Source organism: Salmo salar, chromosome 12 (genome assembly GCF_965601325.2).
Source record: "Salmo salar chromosome 12, fSalSal1, whole genome shotgun sequence".
NCBI classification, from domain to species: Eukaryota; Metazoa; Chordata; class Actinopteri; order Salmoniformes; family Salmonidae; genus Salmo; species Salmo salar.
The window spans coordinates 58430290-58442833 of record NC_138302.1 but is presented as its reverse complement, the minus strand read 5'-3'; the positions used below and the strand labels follow the sequence as shown (position 1 = coordinate 58442833).

The following is a 12544-nucleotide window of genomic DNA, read 5'->3' as shown; positions in this document are numbered from 1 at the left end:
TACTGTTTTGCAATTAAGGTAAACAGTAGCCTCAGCAGCACTCTGCACAATGGTGTAGCCGGAGGACAGCTAGCTTCTGTCCTCCTCTGAGTACATTGACTTCAATACAAATCCTAGGAGGCTCATGGTTCTCACCCCCTTCCATAGACTTACACAGTAATTACAACTTTTGGAGGATGTTCTCCAACCTATCAGAGCTCTTGCAGCATGAACTGACATGTTGTCCACCCAATGTCCACCCAATCAAAAGATCAGAGGATAAATCTAGCACTGAAAGCATAAACTACAGCTAGCTAGCACTGCAGTGCATAAAATGTGGTGAGTACCCAGCTAGCAATGAGGAATCAGCCCAGAAGCGGCCCTCTTCCGGGGGGCCGGAACTGATTGAATCGGCCCGGAATCTGGTGTTGGACTGCCCAGAAACGGACCAAGTACATCGGGCCGTTTCCATCTATCAGAATTCAGCCGACTTTGCCGGCATCTTACCAGAATCCCCCCAGAAGTGACACAATGCAAATGTAAATAAATGTCAACAAAATTACCACATTTAGACATTTTAAATTTTACTATTGTACATTTTATACATACAAATTATACCCATCCACAAAAAAAAAAAACATTTTGTGTCTGGCCCGCCACAGCACGATGGGACAAGGACAAACCCTCCCCTATCTCGGACGACGCTGAGCCAATTCTGCGTCGCCTCATGGGTCTTCCGGTTACGGCTGGCACAGGTCTCAAACCAGCATCTGTAGCAACACAGTTTGAACTGCGATGCAGTGTCTTAAACATCTGAGCCACTCGGGAGGCTCCATCCACAAGGTTTTTAATGCTTATCAATTGCCTTGCACAAAGCAGCAAAATACTAAAATACTACATAGGACTCTTAAAGAATTTCATTTAAATGTCAATTGTATATTTTGATCACAGAAACGATGAGAAAATATGGAAAAATAAATAATGAAATGTTAATTATATAAAGCATCCCATGTCATTATCTGCCAGAGAGTAGCCCCAATCGGCCCGAGCCCCAAGTAATACATCTGGGCCAAATAACTATCACCAGAATCAGCCCGAGCGCAGTCGCTGCATCATAGCCATAAGTAATACTGCCCAGACTCGAGCCACATGACATAGGCCGAGTCTGACTCTCAGCCGAGTGCCCGACTCTCAGCCGTTATCAGGCCAGATCCACTGTGCTAGCTGGGTAGTTGACTGAGAGAAAGACAGAGCTAGTTGAACAGTTCTCAACAATTACATTTCTTCCAAAACGAAGGAGAAGCAAGAGAGCGAGCTAGCTATATTTGGTTGTATTATTTTTTTTTTACTTTCACTTTCACTTAGTTAGTGAATGCAGCTAGCTAGTTTAGCCTACTCAAACTCCAGGTTCAAACAGAGAAGGATGATATGTTAGCTAGCTGGCAATGGCTACCCAGCACTGTAACTCCTCCAAGTCAAGGTAAGCTTTTGGCTTAACATTATTTATTAACAAAGGGGCTCGCTGGTGTAACTGCTAAACTGCTTTCTGACTGTAAACTGTACTGCACGATTGTAGTGGGTTAACTAATACGTTAGTTATAGTAGTTCTTGACTATGATGTGACAACAATGTACACTGTGTGTAGCGGTCATGATTTGGTCACAGACAGCTGATGTGTTGTGCACTGAAGTCCACAAGCAAAGGGAAAGGTTAGAAGAGGAGAGCATGTAGATGGTTGCAAGAAGGAAGTATATATACAACAATCAAAGTGATCATGATGTTTTTATGTGGCTGCTATGGAAGTGAACTGTTTGCGTGTGATCAGGGGAGTGTTCATTCCGCAGATTCTGTTAACTTTCTTAAACAGAAGCAAACGGAACAAAATGGGGATAAACATACCTGAATTTGTCCAATAGAAACTCTCATTTGCAACTGTTGGACTAATGATTACACCCTAGATCAGCTAGATGCAGGCAAGAGTGTGCAGGGCAGAATTGAATGTGTCACTGTCTGTCACATTGATTACTCAAAATTCTCTGACCTGTGCACCTACGTTGTAAACTTTAATTCATAGGCTAGGTTGTAGCAACCTCATGGTGGGTACAGGGAAAATGTCAGTATCGTGTAGTAGCGTAAACCTATCGATGTTACATTGAACTGGGTGAATGGAATATGAATGACAGTCATCCAATATGCTGAAATAGAAATAAGGCCATACTCATAAAAAAAATCCTTCTCCCTCATCTTAAACGACACCGACCGCCACTGATGTAAAGGGTTGTTTATTCTACAGTACCTACACACGTATCTACCTACACATGGTTAATGTTCCTGAGTGGCGCAGCGGTCTAAGGCACTGCATCTCAGTGCAAGAGGCTTTACTACAGTCCCTGGTTCGAATACAGGCTGTATCACATCTGACCGTGATTGGGAGTGCTATAGGGCGGCCCACAATTGGCCCAGCATCATCCGGGTTTGGCCGAGGTAGCCTGTCATTGTAAATAAGAATTTGTTCTTACCTGACTTGCCTAGTTAAATAAAGGTTACGTTTAAAAAACAACTGGTGGCAACCGCAGCACAATCAATAGGAGGTGAACACTGGCTGGTGCTGAAAATATAGCTAACTTGTTATGCAAGTGTTGCACACCAACAGATGGAGAAAACCTACACCAGTCGAGCAATTCATTTCAACAATAATACTCATTTTAATTTGACTTAACAAACAACAAGGGGGCTTAATTGGAGTCTATTTCTTCGGAGCCTAGACCTATATATAATAACTTAATTGACTGAGGTAGGCTATGAGGCTTAACAGCCTAATAGAAGTCGTTTTTTATTTATTAGGCCTACTTACAATTGCAACTGGTCAAAAATGTAGCATCCTACATAAAACAACCATTTAAAGAAAAAAAGTTTGCACGTTCGAACTCAAACAATGTAACTAAAAATGAAAAGCACACATTTGTAAATCCCAAACTCTAAAAGTAATTAGAAAGGTAGATACAAATTATTTGTGACATTGTGGTTACAATAAAGGATGTAAACAAGATGCTGTGTTTTTATTTACAGTAGTGATGGACATCTGGAGGCATTTTGAAAACAGGTTTTCAAACATTTGTTTTTCACAAGTGTACTGTAGCAGTTGTAGCCCATCATTCAAATTCTTCCTATTAGCACGACAATAGACTTTCTATAGCCCGGCTGCTGTTGTGAAAATCCCTCAACTTGCAATGTATTCGATACTTAAGTACTCTAAATGGTTACATTTCTAACTCAAAACAGCAGTACAGTATTTCTTCATCAACATCTTTACGCTTTCGTTAATAAAATAACGAGAAAAAAAGACATTCAAATGTGGATGTTTCGTTAAACTACATTTTAGTTGCACTTTTACCCAGCTCCACGACCACAGGTAAAAACTTGCTGAGATGATCAATGTATCTGTTGCATTGTTGTATCGTCAATATCTCCAGCAAAAACATCTTGATGGCCTTGACCAGTTCATCTTTGCTTGTCGGCTTGGCAGAGTTATCGATTGTTTTCATCTTGATGCCAAACAAGTTCGATCGGGTTTAAATCAGGAGACCTACATATAGAGGTAAAAAAAGCATGTTTAAATATACTGTAGGCCTACTGTAGGTGTTGTAGGTATTTTATTTATTTATTTTTATTTAACCTTTATTATACTACATAAAGGTCTACTTACTCTGCTGGCGTCTTGACCCAGTTTAAGCCCTCATTTGCAATGCAAACCCGGGCGGCAGTGTGTTTTGGGTCATTGTCTGCATTTGGAGAAGAAAAAAATACATTTAGCCTAACAGCAAACATTATGTACAATACTAGAAATATACATGTACATAGGCCTAAACGTAACAAAATATTGCTATAATCCTACCTTGAAAGAAACAATGTGGTCCCAGAACACCTCTCTGACATAGGGTCCAGCATATCTCTTGATTTCTTCCTCAAAGAAATCTCGAGCCATGATACCTGAAAAAGGAGGCACGGGTGAATTATTGTGGAACACATAACAGTCCATGAGGTGTAGGCTACAATATTTTATGTACCTTTTGCTCTGTAAATAGCCAAACTTACCATCAAAAATCAAATATGGGCCTGGTCCCTGGCGAGAAATTGCCCCCCACACACGGAGTTTGAGCAGATGCTTGGGACTCGGCTTGCTTGATCTTCTTTTTTTTGTACCAATTTTTTGCAAATTTCTCAAGGGCCACGGTTGATTCGTCTGTGAAGATGACGTCATTGAATGTCTCGCCAGCTTTGATCCATGCCTGGACCTGCAGGACGCGAAGTTCAGACGAATCATTGGGTCGAAACTACATAACAGTACAAAACAAGCGAACACACATGGTTAATGTTCTGAGAATGTTTTTTTAATAATATAAATATAAAACATATAAACTCAGCAAAAAAAGAAACGTCCTCTCACTGTCAACTGCGTTTATCTCCAGAAAACTTGTGTAAATATTTGTAAAAACATTACAAGATTCAACAACTGAGTCATAAACTGAACAAGTTCAATAGACATGTGACTAACAGAAATAGAATAATGTGTCCCTGAACAAAGGGCCCATAGGCGATGTTGTTGCCGGTGATGTCTGGTGAGGACCTGCCTTACAACAGGCCTACAAGTCCCCAGTCCAGCCTCTCTCAGCCTATTGCGGACAATCTGTGCACTGATGGAGGGATTGTGCGTTCCTGGTTGTAACTCGGGCAGTTGTTGTTGCCATCCTGTACCTGTCCCGCAGGTGTGATGTTCGGATGTACCGATCCTATGCAGGTGTTGTTACACGTGGTTTGCCACTGCGAGGATGAGCAGCTGTCCGTCCTGTCTCCCTGTAGCGCTGCCTTAGTTGTCTCACAGTACGGACATTGCAATTTATTGCCCTGGCCACATCTGCAGTCCTCATGCCTCCTCGCCTAAGGCTCGTTCACGCAGATGAGCAGGGACCCTGGGCATCTTTCTTTTGGTGTTTTTCAGAGTCATTAGAAAGGCCTCTTTAGTGTCCAGTTTTCATAACTGTGACCTTAATTGCCTACCGTCTGTAAGCTGTTAGTGTCTTATTAACGACCGTTCCACAGGTGCATGTTCATTAATTGTTTATGGTTCATTGAACAAGCACGGGAAACAGTGTTTAAACCCTTTACAATGAAGATCTGTGAAGTTAATATCTTTGAATTATCTTTGAAAGACAGGGTCCTGAAAAAGGGTTGTTTCTTTTTTTGCTGAGTTTATATATAAAACATTTCCTACCGAGCCTTTCCATAAGTCCACGCAAGTTTCTTCAACTGTCTTCTTACTGTAATTAGAGCAATGTTGATGTCGTGTCGTGATGCCAGCAGATTACAGATTACCTTTGCCGATTGCTCATCATCTTCATTCCTTGATGGCCCAAAACCCTTAACACAGTTACCATTAAAAAGAAAACACTGTACATGGACTAGTTACTACATTTGAAATGTTATCAAAACACTTAGTTTAGGGAGGGAACATTATTTATAATAAGGGATACATGGAGAAATTTGTACCCCTTTGAAATGAAAATGGACGGCCCTCCCTTCAGCAAAATATATTTGACCTAAACCCTCCCTGAGTACTTGGAGATTTTTTTTGTTTTTGTGACCCTCCTCTATACCCAATATATTACTTAAAACAAAGTGGATAGCAGAAAACATACCTACCATTTAACCTCACTTCTTGTACAGACCAGAGCCTTAAATATGCAGTTTTAGAAACTGTTCTTCATCCCGTAAGCATTGCATGGCAACGCAGGAATTTTGATAGAGCACAGGGCTGTGGGCCAGTAAACCAGAATTGACAAAAGTAGGGGTGCAAAGATCACCTTTATAGTAAAATAATTGCATGAATCTATCATCGTGCTTTGCAGGTCCGAGAAAAAATGTCCCATTATAAAAATGTCATGCAATTTTACAAAATTTTACATACTATCTGAATATTTCTTCATACTACACCATTTACTGAAATGACAGGCTAAGAATGGAAAAGAGATAGGCCTATGTGTTCATTTTATAATATTTCTCTAATGCCAAATCAGTGTGTCTGTCTTGTTTGCAACGAAACGGTCCCTGTTTGCAAATAATTAAATCTGAGACTTTATTAGGAATCTGAGCATGGTACTTTCAAAAGTTAGGCCTTCCTTTCCATCCCAGACAGAGTAGGCTTACCGACGCAGAAAAATATAAACTTTAACTGCTGCCTACTCTTCTCCCATTACTCAACCCAACGAGAAGTGTTTTCCTAAACGCTGTCTGGGTTTAAACATCTTCTATTGTACAGAAAGTGAATAGCTTAACCAATTGATAGTGACAGAATTAGATTACTTCCCAAGGAAAGTACATTTTTTGTCTCCTCTAGAGCTTGTTTCTAGCTTAAAGCATCGCGGACCAAAGCGCAAGCACAGGCCTAGATGACTTTATATAATTGGATCTGTTGAATTTTCTTCAAAATCTTAAGATAACTAATGGGTAGACCTGTGCTTTTTGCCATTTTCTTTAATAGAAAGTAGGCCTATAGCATACCCTCTCAATTCAAGTCTTTGTTTTAACTTAACAGCTCTTTTATTTATTTATTTTAACTCGGCAAGTCAGTTAAGAACAAATTCTTATTTTCAATGACGGCCTAGGAACAGTGGGTTAACTGCCTTGTTCAGGGGTAGAGCGACAGATCTTTACCTCGTCAGCTTGGGGATTCGATCTTGCAACCTTTACAGTTACTAGTCCAACACTCTAACCACTAGGCTACCTGCCACTCTTCACAAACAAGGATGTAGGCTATTTAAATAGTGCATCGTGGGTGGAGAAATTGACTGACAAATCTATGGATATAGCAGCCTATAGCCTAATTTCATCTATTAAACACGTAGGTCTACCTCTTATTTCTTAAATAGGAAGAAATAGGCTACAATTCAAAGCACTCTTGTTGTTAGTAAAGTCTAATTAAAATGAATACTCGAATTTGCCTGCTTTCAGCACCATGAGCTGTTAATTTCTGATTGATTGTGCCGCGGCTGCTGCTTCAAGTTTAAGCACCACAATGTAAGTTACTCGAATCTGGCTTATTGTGAGGTCAATAACTCTGATAAATACATCTTCGTCAAGAAACCTACTGTATTTAATCAAATCAATTATAGTAGTAGCAAGCTGTCAAAGTTTACCTCCGGTCTTCCTTCCCATCTTCATGCTCTCCTTCTCAAACTGAACAGAACATAGGATAATACTAGTATAATAGGATAATAGACTAATCAAAAATTATTTTAGGACGAAGCCTTTGACTTTCCTCCTGAACTGCCACTGTAGCCTTAAACAGCACAGCCATTGGTTAAGCAACACACAAAAACGTTGTTGATCAGTAAGAGCAGAGCAGGCCGGGGCTAAGGTTTGGAATATCCATTGCAGTGTGTAATGCAGCCTAGTTTTATTTACACCATCCCAGCAGCTTAGAAATACAACTTTACTTTGTGCTTCTCCGAGCATGCACTTCGTAGCCTACAGTCTATGGAGCATTTGATTGAGACCATACTAAATAGCCTATAGGCGCACTTGATATTGCGTGCCCAGCGGAGAATCAGAGATGATGGGCGGTATCGGGCACACATTGATATATAGCCTAATAAGCAACCAATTCTAAAACACTGAGAAATATAGAAATGTAATCAATTACAAATGACATGACCCTCCCCTGGACTAGATTTAAAAAAAATACTAAACCCTCCCCTTGACTAAAATTGAAAAAGCATGACCCTCCCCCATTTTCCTCCAGGTAACCGTTGTGTAAATTTCAATCCATTCCTCAGAATAACTACTGTACATCAATTCTGAAATTGCATTCTTCTTATGTTACTCTGTAAACTACTGACCTATTCAAAGCTTCCTCCGGCATCTCACCATACATCTGCCTGTAGTTATTGAACTCAACCTGCAGGAGGTTTGTGTGTTGTGATTGAGTGAGGGGAAACAGCTGTGGGCAAGGTTCTGGCAGATGGGTGTGTCTTGGTGGTGGCAAGGACACACCCAAAAAGCACCCACTTCAAACCACACCCCCAACCCAACTCACATTTGGCTTCTATCATGGCTACCAGCATGTCTTGAGGAGCAAGCCAAATAATGAAGCCAGATCAGTGTGTGCAGTTCCCCTTTAAAATATAACTGTACTAGACAACCCTGTCATGTTCTGTTAAACCTAATTCATACATAGACTGACTGGTCCACACTGTAATAATAATTACAACATCTTTCTTTTTCCTTTTTCATTTCCTGTCTATGACAAGAAGGTATTTGAATAGGTATTTTCTCTCAATACTTTATGAGCCCCTCAACACATGTAGCTATATTTTATTAAAACATTAAATCAAAGTCGGTGCACTTTAAATTTGTAATGTGTGCTCTACTTTGGATTAAAACTTTAATTCAAAACCCAACTCAGTGTCAGTGTGTGTATTGGTCTTTCATGTTCTCTCTGAGTTTATGTCTGTGTACACACAGGTCCAGATGGAAGAACTATCTCAGATTGATATTCATTATGGGTATGGTAGATTAGCAGCTCCAGTGGCTTATACAGTACCAGTCAAAAGTTTGGACCCACCTATTCATTCAAGGGTTTTTCTTTATTTGTACTATTTTCTACGTTGTAGAATAATAGTGAAGACATAAAAACTATGAAATAACACATATGGAAACATGTAGTAACCAAAAAAGTGTTAAACAAAAAAAAAAGTACACTACCGTTCAAAAGTTTGGGGTCACATAGAAATGTCCTTGTTTTGGAAAGAAAAGCAAATTTTTTTGTCCATTAAAATAACATCAAATTGATCAGAAATACAGTGTAGACATTGTTAATGTTATAAATGACTATTGTAGGCTGATGTTTAATGGAATATCTACATAGGCGTACAGAGGCCCATTATCAGCAACCATCACTCCTGTGTTCCAATGGCATGTTGTGTTAGCTAATCCAAGTGTATCATTTTAAAAGGCTAATTGATCATTAGAAAACCTTTTTGCAATTATGTTAGTACAGCTGAAAACTGTTGTGCTGATTAAAGAAGCTATAAAATTGGCCTTCTTTTAGACTAGTTGAGTATCTGGAGCATCTGTGGGTTCGATTATAGGCTCAAAATGGCCAGAAACAAAGAACTTTCTTCTGAAACTCGTCAGTCTATTCTTGTTCTGAGAAATTAAGGCTATTCCATGCGAGAAATTGCCAAGAAACTGAAGATCTTGTACAAAGCTGTGTACTACTCCCTTCACAGAACAGCGCAAACTGGCTCAAACCAGAATAGAATGAGGAGTGGGAGGCCCCGGTGCACAACTAAGCAAGAGGACAAGTACATTAGTGTCTAGTTTGAGAAACAGATGCCTCGCCTCACAAGTCCTCAACTGGCAGCTTCATTAAATAGCACCTGCAAAACACCAGTCTCAACATCAACAGTGAAGAGGCGAATCCGGGATGCTGGCCTTCTAGGGAGAGTTCCTCTGTCCAGTGTCTGTGTTCTTTTGCCCATCTTAATCTTTTCTTTTTATTGGCCTGCATATATGGCTTTTTCTTTGCAACTCTGCCTAGAAGGCCAGCATCCCGGAGTTGCCTCTTCACTGTTGACGTTGAGACTGGTGTTTTGCGGGTGCTATTTAGCACTTATTTTGACTGGAGTTTGTGGTCAAAGGAAGATCACTATTTAGGGAATGGGGTGCCATTCCATACACACACAAGGTGCAACTGCAGGTTTAGGCCCCCTTTTTGTTGTTAAGAATTGGGTTTGAAGTCCCAGACTGAGGTGGTGAACTGTAGGAAGAGGGAGAGATGGAAGTGTACGACGTTGTAGCGTTGTGCCTCGGCACCATCTGTGCGTCCAAATCACCGTTACCCCCACTTCTCTCCACTCACCTGCACAAACAAACACTAAAATGAATGCGCCATCCCCGCTCTTGACAACCCCTCCTGTGTCCTCTTTTACACCCCGGTGCCATCTCACTCCCACTCCCAAAACAAACAGGAGAGACAAAGTATCTGGCTCTGTAGAGAACCTCTGTCTTTGGATGACATTCTGTCTAATGTTCAAACCAAAAAATTCTCCTCTGACAAGACCACCTTTTCTGAGAGAAAAAGACGGAGAGAATAGAGAGAAGGAGCGAGAGAGAGAGAGTCGAGAGAAGCAAAGCAGAAACACCAGAGGATGAAAAACATCAGTGAGATCAATACTTGAGATTCAGCCTCTGTGGTTTTATCTCTCTACCCCAACAGCTGCTAGAACAGAGGAGAGTAGAAATGCTCTGACTTGTCCTTGCTGTGTCCTAATACATATACGCACACACACAGCCCCACCCCCACGCCCTTGGCTGTCCTCTCCGGGAAGAGGGGGTGTGTCTTCACTTCACAGACTGAGACAGGGAACACAGGACACGCTCCTTCTTGACAGCTGGGCTCGGCTCTCTGTTTTCATTGGCACTTACATGATGAACTTCATTGTCCAATGGTTACATAATGTAATCAGTGTACCAACAACATCTAATTAGAATGTCTATAGCTAGGCTACTCCTGTGGCAAGCTGACTGTAACAGGCAGCCTGCCTATTACATGTAGTTGCTCAAGGGGCAGACAATCTGGGAGCAAAGTAGACAGCAAACTTATAATTCAGAATTTCCTATGTTTTGTGTGATTACAAACCAAGATTCACCACAGAGGTCACATGTCTCATAAAGGTCTCATGTTTAGTGTACAGTTGTAACGATGGTTCCATTGAAACATGCCTTGCTTTACTGCAGGTTATACAGTGCGCCACTGAGACCCAGCCGAACAACTGCGGTCCATTCAGATAAAGAAGGGAGATTGAAAAATGTATCCTTGAAAAATGTATCCAAAGCTGGATCTTGCAACTGCGGGGGATCTTGCAAATTCTCCAACTGTGCATGCACCAGTTGTCCATCCAAAATGAACATTTTAACGGTTTAGATGAAAATAATACATTGAGACATTTTATCAGGTAACAGTTATGTAAATGCCAGCGCCAAAGCCTGCAACCTTATCCTCCAACAAAGATATTTCTTTATAAGTACCTAATTGTCCTTTTATCTGCTGAATAGTGTTTTTTTTGTTTATGCATACGTGTATAGATGATGTAATGTGTTTATAGATGACGCCTGTACCATGTTTTACTATGATTGTTTTTAGTGTCAGTCCTCTGTGCTTCCACGTAGGGAGGAGAGAGAGTGTAAAAGACTTAAGGAAGCTAACGGAATGCTCCAGAGGCAACGCTGGCAAAGCTCCCACTAGTCCAGCAGAGCTGAGGTCCCGCACATCCCTTTGAATACAGATACACAGTCAGATTCAGTGTGTGTGTGTGTGTGTGTGTGTGTGTGTGTGTGTGTGTGTGTGTGTGTGTGTGTGTGTGTGTATGTACAGTACCTGGAGGATGAGAGGGAGAGAATACAGACATAATCTTAGATAAATTCAATTCGATTAAGGTGGGGAGTCCAAGTGGTACTTTACTCAACAGGGAGTGAAGGGAGCTACAAAATAAAAATGAATTAGAGGAGACTTGAAGAGGGTAATTGTGTTTTGTTTCACCAAAATCAATACAGCTGTCAGATGTTCACCCATTGCTGTTGTTGCCCAGCAAACAACCAGCTTTACTTCCTCTGACTCTCCCCACCTCTGCGCACACACACACACACACACACACACACACACACACACACACACACACACACACACACACACACACACACACACACACACACACACACACACACACACACACACACACACACACACGATGCGAGCACACACAAACACACACATACACCTAGGCTCTGTCCTCACCAGATATTGGTCTTGGTATGGTATTAGTCTTCCCCAGCTAGGCTTGGACGGTATACCGTATACCGGGGTATTTGGAAATAGCCACGGGATGGTTTTTCAAACCATCAATACCGTTGAAACTATTTCTTTGACGTTTTCTTTTTTATAAATGTGAATATTTGTAGCTACTTTTGAAGTAAATACCTGTAGTCTGCGTGGGCATTATGTTAGGAAATAAAGAAGATTTGCGATCTTCATTTCACCCGTCACATAATATTTCATGATGAAGCTTACCGGTAGTACCCAGTCTCGTGGTGTTTGTTTACAAGCACACAATGACGAGAGACAGGAGCCTTGTGAGTCATTGTTGTTCAGCACGTGCCAGGTGATCAAGTTACAGTATGGAATTTACAACTAAATGTTTTGCCAGCTAGATATCGTATAACTATTAAGTAAACTGTTTAAAATGTGCTAAATGCTCTGCAGTTGTGCATTTGCTTTGCTAATTTAGTAGCTACTTAGCGATCTAGTGAAGTGGTTAGCTTCTTCCAAAATCAAGCCTCGCTTGCCGGTAACAGCAGAGAATCACCTCCTGGATCAAGAGCCTTAGTGTCTAATATTTGTTTGGTGCGTGCAGTAAATTGTGAGTAGCATGTTTGACTTACTTGTATAACTCTATGAGCTGGGATGTCTGTCCTGAAAATAGTTTATGTCAGGGACTGTATAAAATGT

General features: G+C 40.9%; 1 protein-coding gene across 4 annotated transcripts in view; it reads right to left on the bottom strand.

Annotated features, from left to right (window-relative positions):
- Positions 1-12544, bottom strand: part of LOC106565329 (calcium-dependent secretion activator 1) — a 160940-nt gene that overhangs the window by 114559 nt on the left and 33837 nt on the right. The window lies entirely within an intron of this gene.